Genomic DNA, 14,215 nt, shown 5'->3' with positions numbered 1-14,215 from the left:
GCTCAGCATATCCTTGCTTCACCATGTCATTTACAAATGTGATGTATTGTTCCTTGAACTGATCATTCTTGACAAACTTTCTTTTCAAGCTCTGGAGGCGCTGTTCTGCAACGCGACGATTGTTTGGCAGCAGGGGATTTTCCTCCTTGAAAGGTAAGTCAATGCAATAATGGTCTCCAATTAACTTTGTGGTGTTGTTCATGACGTTCATAAACTTTACATCCTCTCTGGACATTTCAAGCTGCTCATCCGATGACCTCTCATTAAAGTCATAGTTAAACTGTTTAACCAGCATTTCCTGAAGATGTTCAACAGAGATTCTGTTTGATGTTACAGCAGAGTAGTCACTTTTATTCCTGTTGCTCCCACCACGAAGTGGACCATTAATGACCCAACCAACTCTGGTTCTAACAGCATAAGGTCCCTCATCCTGGCTGTTAATTAGCTCCCAGGGCTCCATCACTTTTGGTGCATCCGTTCCAATGAGCAAATCAATGCCTTCATCAATGTCATGAAGCTTAACAGCCTTGAGATAAGACCACTGTTCCAAATCTTCTTGTCGTGGAATATTGAGTGTGGAAACAGGCATATCCTTTTGCGTTAAGACGCCAGGTAACTCAATAAAATCATTCATATTTATCCCAGAAACTTCAAGACCGGACAGCAAATGAGCATTTACAACCTTCTTTTGACCCATTGTTCTTAACAGAATACTTGTCCTTTTACCCTTTACATTCAATCTTCTTGCCAAACTATCTGTACAAAACGTTCCTGAACTCCCGGGATCCAAGAAAGCATATGTCTGCACAGTTTTGTTGCTCCTCTGGCTCTTGACTTTGACTGCCACAATAGAAAAAATTGAGGCATCTTTGTGACCAGCCCCAATATGGCCACAAGTCTGAGACACTGAAGGTGAAGCATTTGTTGAGCTCACAGACTGTTGATTGGAGGATGTTCCTTTATCCTGCCGCTCTATATGAAGGACACTTGGGTGACTTTGGTGACACACATTGCAGTCCAAACGTTTTCTACAATCTTTACTCATGTGGCCCACTTTCAGACATCCAAAGCAGATTCCTTTTTCTTTAATGAAATTAATCTTATCCCTGTGTACTTTCATTTTGAACTGTGAACATTGATCCAATGAATGATTACCTTGTGTACAAAACAGGCAATTAAGAGTAAAGTGTCTGGCATTGTTTCCTGTATATTGAGTTATAACTCCTTCTTTGACTGCAGTGACATTGGTGGCAAAACTGCTCCCTCTTTTCCTTTGTTTGAAGTGACTGGCATTGGATGTTTTGGAGTTGGTGAGCTGTAGGTCTTGGATGTTACCAAAGACTGGATCAGAAGCAATCTTGACTTGTCTTTCTATAAATCCTACCAGATCAGTGAACGTTGCTCTATCACCTCTTCGTTCTTGCAGATCACAAGCAACATTTCTCCACTTTTCCCTTAATTTATAGGGAAGTTTCAAGATGATACTCCTCATGTTTGATGGTAAATCCAGCTCTTTCATGTGCATCAAGTGTTCTGTTAAATTTGCACATCCACGCAGAAACAAAGAAAATGATTGCAACCCTTTAATATCCTCGCTTTTAACAGGTGTCCAGTTAAGTATCTTTTCCATATATGCAGCAGCAATTTTGTGTTCATTTCCAAAGTGCTCTGCAAGAAGACTTTTGGCTCTGTGGTATCCCTGCTCTGATGGTAAATGCTGACAACTGTGCACCAGGTCCTTTGGCTGCCCCCTGGTGTACTGTTCAAGAAAATGTAAACGATCACTCCATTTATCTGTTTTAGCCTCCACCCCATTTTCAAAAGCTCTGATAAAAGATCTGTATTGGAGAGGGTCTCCATCAAACACAGAGATGTTCCTAGATGGGAGGACAGCACACAGATTTTGTTGGACAAGCAAAGCAGCGATGTCATTTTGTTTTTGCATAATGTTCAAAACATCATTTTGATAGCTGTCAGTCAAAGCTTGGGTCTGATGGTGAGCATGTCCCATGTGCACTCCGTTTACAGTTTGCATCACATGAACTGGAGCATCAGCCTTTAATGTCATTTCATCCATTTGTTTACTTCGTCTTTGTTTAGGCTTAACAACTGGTGGTGGTTGGAGTCCAGAAGCAGACAAACCAAGAGCATGATCATTGCCATTCATGATATCTGGGACAAAAGTGTTGGCGTCGGCATTTAAATCACTCACTCCTCGTGGCTTGTTCCTTTTATAATAAGAATTCATGCCATCTGAACATTTTGAGCCACACTGTGACCTGGTTTCCAAAACATGAAGCTTTGCCTTTGTTGCTGCCAATTCCGTTTCAAGCTCAAGTTGCTCCATTTCTCTCCTTAGTTTTTCCTGTTGCGCTTCTATTTGATGTTTCCTTTTCTGCGCAGCGATGCGCTCCTCGAGCGCTGCCTTGTCGGCCTCTGCTTTAATGCGCGCAGATGATGTCGAAGAAGTCCGTGATAGTTGAGAATGTGCCTTTTCAAAGCTCGCTTTTATACTTGAAACATTGGAGACACTATCTTCAGGATTTATTTCATCAGCATTACATTGATCATCAGGAGTATCTTTATTTGGCTCAGCACATGAATCATGCGCATCAGAGAGCCATCCTTTTACCTTCTCAGTGAAATCACGATATTCTGTCATTTTGTCCGTGAAATATTTGCTTTGTCTTTCAACTTCATCTTTGGGCAAAGGTAGACTCATAAAAGATTTATGGACATCATGTGCGTCTTCGCAACACCTTACAAACACAGAAAGCTTACTCTTTATTGAATCAACATTCTCCTTTGATGTCATTAACTCATTCAAGTGTTTCATACACTTTTTGGCCTGTTTGCATTTTTCACTCCTTTTTTCCTGGAGTGTCATCACACTATATTCTATACCTTTAGCAGACATTTTAACAGTTCTTTTAGGCTTTTCAGTATCGTTTGCACCAACGTCGGACATTTCCGTTTCTATTATTTATTTTCCCTTTTTTGTTTTGTTTGCAAACAAATCACACAGTTCATTGACGCACAAGAGAGCAGGTTTGTAAAACACACGATGATTATTGATCATCAGATCCTCTTCATTAAACAAACACACACTGCCTGACTTTTTATGCATGAATGAAAGCACGTGGCCATGCGTAAAGGTAGACGTGTGACATTCAACCAATTCCTTGTGAAATACTGTCAAACTCCACTCGTCCGGCCGTTTTCCATTACGGCTATAAACAGTTATATCACTGACTTACCGGTGTCTTTGAGAAGGTTGAACGTCGTTGTGTGATCTGGGCCAGAATGAGCCTTGTCGCCACCTCAGCTGAATCTAAGACTGCTTAATGTCTTTTGTCCATAAATCCACATCCAAGCGATCAGATAAGTCCAGTTTTGAAGAGTTCAAAGGCGGGTTTTTTACTTGCTTGTAGTGGCCGTTTGTCAACGAAGTAACAAAAATCATAAGTCAAAGTTCAAATCAAACAAAATCAAACAAAATCAAAAAGCCACTGATGCACCGTAGGTTTTGGTGTACGCGGGTGGGAAAAACATCAGGTCCAAACAAGTATTAAAATTCAACAACACGTGGTTTATTTTTTGACTGAAGTCGAGCAAACACAGAACAAAACAAATTTCCTGTGCCTCTCCCGCTCCGGTAAAAAACCATATGCCTAACCTGGTGCATACTAGTCCCTGCCGTGCGCTTACCTAAATAACCTATAGTGCCCCCTAGCGTGCATGAAACAAACAAAACAAATAATAAACTAACAAAACACTAACAGAAATTTAATCATAATTAAATCAAAAAATGAATAAATTTATCATAATGAAATCTAAACACAACACTAAATAGCTCCAACAGGCTCATTTTGAATAAAAATTATACTTAGAGTCTAATCATATAGCCTAATCACAAGCTAACACTTATTTATATTACAAAAAAAGTATTAGAAATATCAAGAGTACCTACATGGTTTTGGTTTTTAAAAACGTTTTAAGTATTACATTAAAATGGTAAATTATGACTTAAAAAGTTGAAATTATGACTGAGTCATAATTATGAGATGAAAAGTTTAAATTATGACGTACTAAATTGAAATTATGATAGATAAAGTAAATATTCCATTGTGAAATTTTCTAAATTGAATATAATTGTATTTGTGAAAATTGTCTTCTCATACCGGGAGTCGAACCCAGGCAGCCTGGATGAAAACCAGGAAACGCTAGGCTAGACCATATGGGAGGCGTTGATACTGCCCCCGGCACGTTTGAAAGGCTGCACTGCACGGGACAATTACGTCCAGAGCCGTAAGGTTCTGTTTGTGTGTGTTCATCTGTGCTGCTTTCTTTTTTTCTCTATCCTTGTCTCTCTTCATAGGAGAAATGGTTCCACCTGGTACAGATAATCAATGGCCTGCTGTGATTGGATGCTAAGAGTATTTAAAGGACAAGTTCGGTATTTTACACTTAAAGCCCTGTTTACAGATCGTTTCTGATGAAATAGAACGGTTAAGATAAAAATTTGGACACATGCTCCTGTCCCGAGAGTTTTAGGTTTATTTCGCTTCCCCCCCACACCCACAATGGTTGTCTAGGTGCACTGGAACATTCCTTCCTAAAACACATTAAACTTTCGTTTACAAAGACGTGAAACTCACCGAGTGGTCAGGGGTGTTCACTGATATGCTCACTCAAAAATCGCTGCAAAAGATGCTTTCCAACAGGTGTTTTACCATTCGTTTTAAAACTGTGGATCTATTTTTCCAGACGTCTCACACCCATAGATTCTTCCGCTGAGAGCTTGAATAATAGACACTCCAGCCCAGTTGGTGGCGATAATGCACCTTTGCCAATTGCAAGCAAACCGCTGGCATTTCATTGAATACACAGAAGAAGCAGAAGAAGAAGCGGCGGAGTAATACCGTACCTCACACAGCTCATTCAATACAAGTCAATGGAGTTGGACAAAAACTACGATAAAACCTGTTGGAAAGCATCTTTTGCAGCGATTTTTGTATGAGCATATCAGTGAAGTCAAGTCAAGTCATCTTCATTTATATAGCGCTTTTAACAATATAGATTGTCTCAAAGCAGCTTTACAGAGATAAAGATATAATTTAACGTAAGATTGTTTTGGCTTTATAGCGGTTCCCTAACCACTCGGTGAGTTTCACGTCTTTGTAAACAAAAGTTTAATGTGTTTTAGGAAGGATATGTTCGAGTGCACCTAGACAACCATTGTGGAGGTGGGGGGAAAGCGAAATAAACCTAAAACTCTCGGGAGAGCAGCATGTGTCCAAATTTTAATCTTAACCGTTCTATTTCATCAGAAACGATCTGTAAACAGGGCTTTAAGTGTAAAATTTTTCCACAGACCATCGTTGTAGAATATTTGTTTTTATTAAGACTTTTAATAATTTATTTAAAACATCTTTTATTTTTAAAAGATATCATTTAAACTTTTATGATTTTACTTTGAAGTAAATTCAACACATTCACAATGTCTCATCCCATCACCGAATACACTCCTCTGAGTCGGAGACGCTGGTGTGAGAGAGAACCACTCTGTGATTTATGTTAACTCTCTTAAGACCTTCTTGAACGTGTAAGTTCAAGAGTTGTATGTTTCTAAACACGTAAGATGAATTTTATTTATTCATCTACAACTAAAATAATTGGTTTCAGTAGATTTTTTGTAAGATATTTATTTTATATTATTGTGTGAAATATAAAACATTATTCTCACTTTCACCGTGCTCAGGAATGTGGAGTGGGGTCCTGTTTCATATGTCAGAGCTCACATGCACAGACACACAATTCAATTCAATTCAGTTTATTTGCCAGACTCATGTCCAAAAGCCACGCAAGACAGAACAGATAAAAACAAACAAAACAAACAAGCAAACAACAATAATAAAAAGCAAATACAATAATTAAAATACATACAGACATTTCAGCCAATGCACTCTCAGTCTGGATTTGTACCTGGAGCAACTCACTAAGGGATTTGAGAGTGCCACCATGATACTGTTGTTAGACTCATCCAGACGTTGCATAAACTTAAACATCAAGTTTCTTAAAAGTGCTTTCAGTGTGATTACTCCTACAGATACAAACATCTGACTAGCACTCCCTCCTCTGGGAACCTTAAGCAAAATTCTCATTCCATCATTGTAGGCAACTTGTAGCTTCTGCATGCTGGATTTTTTATAAGAAGACCACAGATGGGCAGTATAGAGTGGTGTACAGTAAGCTTTAAACAGAGCCACTTTAACTTGAGTAGAACAGTAGCTAAACTTACGTGCTATGGTGTTTGCCTGTGCATATAACTTATAACACTGTCTGTATATGTCATCATCATCGTTCATATCATCTGCAATACAATGACCAAGGTATTGAATCTTTTTGCAGACCTCAAGACACTTATTGGCTAGCGTGAACACAGGAAAATTAAGCCATTTATCCTGTTTCGTTCTGCATATTAAAACAGCGCTTTTGCAGGAATTGAATTTTATATCAAATTCCACCCCATAGTCAGAGCATATGTTAAGTAGCTCCTGCTGCCCAGCACTACTCGGACTAAAAGTAACAAGGTCATCTGCATACATAAGATGATTCACCAGCATGCCACCAATCATACAGCCAGTGTTGCAACCATTAAGTCTACTTGACAGTTCATCCATATATAAATTAAATAAGACAGGGGACAAAATTCCTCCCTGCCTAACACCATTGGACACTCTAAAGGGGGCAGATATGCTACCCCCCCATTTGATATGCATCTGCTGGTGGGCATACCAGTAGGCAAGAACCCTCACAATATACCCAGGGACTCCCCTTTGCTTTAGCTTAATAAAAAGCTGTTTGTGATTCACTCGATCAAATGCTTTGGAGGCATCAATAAAACACATGAGAATAGTGGAATTTTTAGACTTATACAGATTCACTATTTCCTTTAGAGCATAAATACACATGTCTGTGCCATGGTTTGGCTTAAATCCAAACTGATTATCCAGGGATGAGATATACCCACACACTCTATCAAGGAGGATTCTTTCCATGACCTTGGATAAAATACTGGCCAATGCTATAGGTCTATAATTATCCAGGCAGCCAACTTTTCCAGCTTTGTCCTTGATAACTGGGACAAGCAGAATAGACAACATAGAATCTGGTAGTAGCCTATGCCATGGATCAAAAACCAGTAAAGTTGATTGCTAAAAGGGAAGCAAGCCTAAGACTGGCATTTTTCAGATGCTCTGCAGTTATTGAATCCATACCACATGCTTTATCGTTAGGTAATTTACATATGGCATCAAATACCTCATGTGTCAGAATACTTATTGCTTCATTACTGATAGGAGAGTCCTCCACATGTGGATCATGTTTTAAACAGTTAAAAAGGGAGCTATAGTGCAGTCTCCATATTTCAGCTACATTATCTTCTCCGGAGACTCCTTCAACAGTACAAGGAATGGAAGATTTACAGTTATTGAGGGACCTCACATCCTTCCAAAAGTCAGTAATATTGTTTCTCATCAATATTACACAGACACACACAGACACACAGACACACACACACGCGGCTCCTTTACTTTTTGACACACATACATTAGAGGCGCGCTCCCTATGTTTTGAGACAGTTTTGTTTATCTGAAATACTTGGTTTAGTAGATTTTATAAGTATTTCATTATATACTTTTAAAAAGAACCGAATATTTTTTTCAACTTTAGTTTAATTATTTTTGTGACCCATGTATATGGACAATGACGTGTTAGGGGCCTCTTCTTCAACTCTCTCTAAAATGTAAGATGATTTTTAAATTTTTATAGGCATTTCATTATATACGTTTAGCAAGATATTTATTTTATAAAGATTTCATTTATATACTTTTAAAAGAACAGAATATTTTTCAACTTTAGTTTGATTGTTTTAGATTATATAATTTATATAAAGGATAGAATGTTTTATGTAAGATCATTATTTTATATTATACAGTTATAAAAAGAAAAGTGTGACGTTGTATCAGCACAGTGACCGAACAGCTGTCAGTGCCCGTTGCTCTGGAATGCAAGGGGGGCGTCTGTGACACACCATATAACCACACACACATAATAGAACATGACACCGGCCGTCAAAACATCTGTTCTATTTACAGTTTTTTTCAATTGTTTACACGCAATTTTGAAAACCGGGTTCTTTTTTTCAAAACAGAATCACAATTATCCAAACACCACACTCAATTTGCATAATTCCTAGATTGTTTGCAAAATGAAACACTTCAGTCAAAACATACACACTTCAGTCAAAACATATACACATATTTGTGAAAATGCTATTAGTTTTCATTTAACCAACACAGTCCTCAATGATCAGACACTATTGCAGCCAGTTACACACAGCCATGATAAATATAAAACACATTTGTAAAAAAAACTAATTTTAGGAAATAGCATGTGCTAGATTTTTGGCCAGACATTGTTATGTAAGGGATAATTTAGATGACAAAAAAAAAAAAAAAATTGAAGTATTTATTTCAATACTTACACAGTATTTCTTACCATAATCAGTTACAGTAATCAACCAACAATGAAATCAATGAAACAAATAAAATCTGTAGACAAATAAAAATTACTGCATGAAGTACATACACTTTGACTATGAAGAAAAACTACTGTAAAAGTAACAAGAATACTGTAACTATTCATCATCTCTCCGTCTGGCTGGATCAGGCCATAAGATTTCATCCACATCACAGGCTATGTCTTCAATGGCATAAGTCCTTCCCTACCTCTTCCTCTACCTAGGCCTCTTCCTCTACCTCCTTATTCTTCTCTTCCTCTACCTAGGCCTCTTCCTCTATCTCCTTCTTCTCATCTTCCTCTACCTAGGCCTCTTCCTCTACCTCCTTATTCTTCTCTTCCTCTACCTAGGCCTCTTCCTCTATCTCCTTCTTCTCATCTTCCTCTACCTAGGCCTCTTCCTCTACCTCCTTATTCTTCTCTTCCTCTACCTAGGCCTCTTCCTCTATCTCCTTCTTCTCATCTTCCTCTACCTAGGCCTCTTCCTCTACCTCCTTATTCTTCTCTTCCTCTATCTCCTTCTTCTTCTCTTCCTCTATCTCCTTCTTCTCATCTTCCTCTACCTAGGCCTCTTCCTCTATCTCCTTCTTCTTCTCTTCCTCTATCTCCTTCTTCTTCTCTTCCTCTATCTCCTTCTTCTCATCTTCCTCTACCTAGGCCTCTTCCTCTATCTCCTTCTTCTTATCTTCCTCTATCTCCTTCTTCTTCTCTTCCTCTATCTCCTTCTTCTCATCTTCCTCTACCTGGGCCTCTTCCTCAACCTCCTTCTCCTCTTCCTCTACCTGGGCCTCTTCCTCAACCTCCTTCTCCTCTTCCTCTACCTAGGCCTCTTCCTCTATCTCCTTCTTCTCCTCTTCCTCTATCTCCTTCTTCTCCTCTTCCTCTATCTCCTTCTTCTCCTCTTCCTCTATCTCCTCCTTCTCCTCTTCCTCTATCTCCTCCTTCTCCTCTTCCTCTACCTCCTTCTCCTCTTCCTCTACCTCCTTCATCTCCTCTTTGAGCTCCCCCTCTCATTCTCACTCTTCTTTTTCTTCTAGCTCCTTCCATTTTTGTTGAAGACAGGTGAACTCACCTGCTGCCTTTTACAGCACACCTGAGTTCTGCATTTTCAAATGAGCACATGTGTGCTTCCACACCTGGTGGTTGTGTTTATCCAATTCGTTCATTAGTGTTGTCATTGGCAATCCAGGGCTTTGTAATGACAAGGAAGTAACCTTACAATCCTTAACTGTGTCTAAGGTGTGAAAATGTGTGTAGAGTTTTACAAATCACTGTGTGTAATGTTTTGCAAAAAGGGTGAAGCAGACAGTGGCCCTCATTTATCAATCTTGCGTAGAAACGGGCGTAAGATTATGCTTACACTCCTCTCATCGCCTGATTTATGAAGCTGTGCGTACCTTTGAAATTCTGGTGTACGCAATTCCTGCCCTTGATAAATGCCGCGGCTGAAATCGATCGTCATTAGAATAACACGCCCCTATATATTCAAGTCTCCGCTCCCCCCACGCCCTCATTTTACGCCATGGACACACGGAAGACGGCAAAGAAGAGAAACTTCTTTGAGAAAGAGAAACCTGGGAAGTGGAAAGAAACAAAATTGATTTCTAGATTTTAATTATTAATGACGCTTATTGTTATTTAGAAGAAGAATGTCGTTATTATTAATTGTATTATTATTATTTAAAAGAAGAAGAATGGCATTTTTATCATTTTGTCAGTCTGATTTATTTTTTTGGTCATTGAAAGCCTTTCATTACTAAACCCAGTCCGTGCACACCTGCCGGGCCTAACCCTGGCCTAACCATCGTTTCAAAGAATAGTACAACGGCGAGCGCGTCGAGTATAAACGCCTCGTCCGTTTGGGGAGGTGCGAGCGCAGTCTGCGGAGACTCGCGCTGCGGAGCCAGGCGAAAGTATAAACAAGGCTTGAAACGTTCAGTAAAGCGCACAGGCTCGCAACTTAAGAAATACATATGCCTACAAATCAAATGCTTTGGTAAAGTCACACAAATTAAACATTGAAGTCCATGTTGCAAAAAAATAAACACTGAAGTTTATAATTACTATGTTGTTGTTTTTTTACAGTGGGTCATATTATATAATATCTTTTAGTTTGTCAGTGCATTTTGCTCCTTGGAGTAGAATTTTGCAAATTGCGTGAAAATTTTTATTTTAGTGTGTAAACAATCGTAAAAAACTGTAAATAGGTCAAAAACTATCCTTCAAAACTATGATTTAGGACTAGATAGGTCATATAGGGCAAAACTAACTGTAAAAACTACATGATCGATAGGGCAAAGGTTAATCCCATGACCTCATTCGGGAAGTTCAACCCATCAATCATAAAGGTCACAGGAAGTTCAACCTGTCAAAAGGTCAAAGTCATTAATCATTTTGACAGAAGGTCCCTGGTAAGGACAACTCCCATAATTCCACATGTAAAGACACACTTTAGCCTCAACACTTTAGCCACCCCCTGATCCCTAAACAAACCCCTAAACCTACCCATCTCCACCCCTAAGATCTGGATTCAACACCCCCCTGGATCTCATGTACTGCAGTGAGGTGCTACTGAAACGGGTCAGTAATATCTGGGCCAATAACAGATTGTAATATTAAGAATCACCTAATTGTGATCATTAAAATAATTGAATATTAAATATTTAGTGGCCAAGTTTTGCTCATTTATTAATAGTGTGTATGTATATATAAATAGAGCTCCCCCTGTCGATGATCTAAAACCCCCTCAGCACATGTTAAAAATTCTCTGGTTAGTAAAACTTAGTAATGTCTGATCAGTGCAGAGATCTGTATTCAGCAATAAACAGGAATATATGCTACAGCGATCTGTCATATACGCGCCATATTAAATCACATCAAAACAACATTGTTTGATTAGATGCAGATATCTAAATCAAAGAATATAGGCGGTTTGCGAGTGGATTATTTATTTTTAACAGTGTATTCGGGTGACTCAAACGCTCAAAGTGCACCAGATTAATGAATTTATCTTTAAAATGTACAAAATTTTCTTCCGGGGGGGCATGCCACTGGACCCCCCTAGGTACCGAGCTCCACCCACATAAATAAATTTTTTTTTTTTATTATTATTATTTAAAGCCTTGTTCCATGTGCCTCCTTTTATACTTTGAGCACCTGCCCCTCCAGAGGTCTCTGCTCAGCCCTGGCCTAGCCTACATGTCATGTTTTTTTTATTTAATTTTTGGTGCGTCATTACTTAATCCTCGCAAATTCAATCTCAAATACACAGTTATTGCAAACTGTACACAAGTCACTCATTACACTAGACTAACCTGGTTGCAGTCTTGATCGAAGCTCTTCTGTATGTTGCGTCCTTATGAAAAATGAAACGAAGCTCGAGCTTGAAGTCCACGAGTTGAAACGGAGAAACTCTTGAGTGTTAAAGCACGACGATAGAAACTAAACTATACTTAACATACGGAACTGGTATATTCTATTTAGTTTTAAACCATTTTCGTAACATAAATAAAAGTCAAATAAGGTTTAAATCTTTGAAAATTAATCAAAATAAACAAATGCAAACCTTCAGTGCCTTGAATGTCTTGCCTGAAAATTTTGTAGAGTTTGATAAACTTCCTTTTTCTTTATTAGCCTACATCTTAACACGAGAAGCCGAATAAAGCATCATAATGACTTACTATCTCTCTTAGCTATATCATAAGTTTAATATTATCGGATGTAGTGAAACCTGGATAAATGAGCGGTCATATCTGAGAGACACCCCTCGCTGCAGCTGTAGGGTCATATCTGAACACACTCAACATGGACAGCTATGTGCTGTATAATAAAAATAGAACAAGCTGACAAGTAGGGTGGGGGCGTGTGCTTATATGCCAACATACAGCAGAGTGTAACTGTTCGGGATGACCTACTTTTGGATGATGGGTTATCAGATTTCTTATTTATTGAAATACATAATGAAAATATGAAAAGTATAATTGTTGGAATCATCTATCGACCTCCTGACTCTGACTTAAATTGTTTCTTTACCAAACTGGATGAAATATTAAGTAGCATCAATTACATGAATAAACGTTGTTTTATTCTTGGCGATTTTAGCATCAACTTAGCTAAAGATGACGGTGCGAAAAATTATTTCTTAAATTGTCTGTATTCTTCAAAAAAAAGAAATCCAACTATAAGCTCATATACGAGAGTAACAGAAACAACTAAGTCCACCATTGATAATATTATTACAAATATCAATGTACATTTTGACTCAGGTGTAATTATGTCAGACTTCACAGATCAATTTCCAATTGTACTTTTCATAGACCTGGATACTAAGACCAGGCAACAACAAAAGAAGACATTACCTCTTAAAAAAAGCATAAAAGTAGCCTATTAACAGGAAAATATTTAGATAAATTGCTTGGTAATATTAGGCATAAAACATGAGATTATGTATTTAGCTGGAATACTCCGGAAGGAGCCTATAGTGCTTTTATCAATGAATTAACCAACAGTATTAATATCACTATACCGGAAAAAATTGTTTAAGGAGATACAAGCAATCAAAATACTTGGCTTACAAAGGGAATCCTAAAATCAATTAAAAGAAAAAATAAGCTTTACAAATGCTACATTAAAAATCCAACTAATGGCAATAAAGAAAAATATTAAATAGACTCACAAAGTTAATACGAATAAGGAAGCGGAATTACTACATAATTAAGGCTTCTCGAGGTGATCAAAAGCGATGTTGGAGAGTATTAAATACTGTGCTCAGCCGGGATCAAAAAGCAACTGTCCTTCCAGAAACTAATGTCAAACATAATGATAATCACTAGCTCAATGATGACGATCTTGCCGAAGGTTTTAACAACTATTTCATCTCTATAGGGCGAAACTCTTTCGAAATCCATAAATTCTCCAGGGGGAGCTTCATACCAACAATATTTAAAAGGGAATTATTTGAATTAGTTTTTTTTTTTTAACACCTACCGACAAAATGGAAGTTTTGACAATTATTATGAATATGAATAGCTCTTACACTGCTGGTGTGGATGATTGCAAAATTGTTAAATCTACTGCAATTTAAATTCTAGATCCACTTGTCTATTGTATAAACCTATCTTTATCTCATGGTGTAGTACCAAAAATGACAAAAATTGCAAAAGTTATACCAATTTATAAATCTGGTGATAAAAATAACTTACAAAATTATCGACCTATATCCATTTTGCCTACTTTTTCCAAGTTGCTTGAGAGAGTTGTGTACAATAGACTTAGTGGTTACCTGGATAAAATGAATATACTCAGGCATGTAACACTTTCACACGCAACTTAAAATTATGCTGACCGTTAAAATACAAAGGTTTAGTAGCCTACTATTCATGTATTTTAGGTCGTTAACAGAAGAAATGTAAAAACAAGTAAAAGAGTTTTTCCCTTCACATACATTATTTAAAAAAACGCTAAAAATAAAATAAAAAAAGTCAGTGTTCTTAAAACAACTTAGAGAATGTATTTTACTTAGTTATTTTAAAATTATCAGAAAAAAGGGTAAAGTCCGGTTCTAAAACTTTTTAAGCTGATCATCTGAACATATCAAACAACAGCGGTTAAAAATACATCAAGCGAATATACC

General features: G+C 37.7%; 1 protein-coding gene and 1 pseudogene across 2 annotated transcripts in view; both read right to left on the bottom strand.

Moving 5' to 3' along the window:
* The window catches only part of LOC308686980, a 52,965-nt pseudogene extending 40,930 nt beyond the window's left edge, over positions 1–12,035 (bottom strand). The window contains exon 1 of the transcript XR_014032231.1: positions 11,898–12,035. The product of XR_014032231.1 is annotated as an uncharacterized misc_RNA (transcript). The remainder of the gene's footprint in view (positions 1–11,897) is intronic.
* LOC308686976 (uncharacterized protein) overlaps positions 1–12,259 on the bottom strand; it is a 176,017-nt gene extending 163,758 nt beyond the window's left edge. The window contains exons 1-2 of the mRNA XM_081359128.1: positions 12,149–12,259; positions 11,898–11,996 (exon numbers count right to left, since the gene is read on the bottom strand). The gene's annotated coding sequence lies outside the window, so the exon portion shown is untranslated. The remainder of the gene's footprint in view (positions 1–11,897; positions 11,997–12,148) is intronic.
* Positions 12,260–14,215: the final 1,956 nt, after the last annotated feature.

Source organism: Scardinius erythrophthalmus, assembly GCF_964197995.2.
Source record: "Scardinius erythrophthalmus genome assembly, chromosome: 2".
Lineage (NCBI taxonomy): Eukaryota > Metazoa > Chordata > Actinopteri > Cypriniformes > Leuciscidae > Scardinius > Scardinius erythrophthalmus.
The sequence above is the reverse complement of the archived record's forward strand: the minus strand, read 5'-3'. Positions and strand labels throughout refer to the sequence as shown.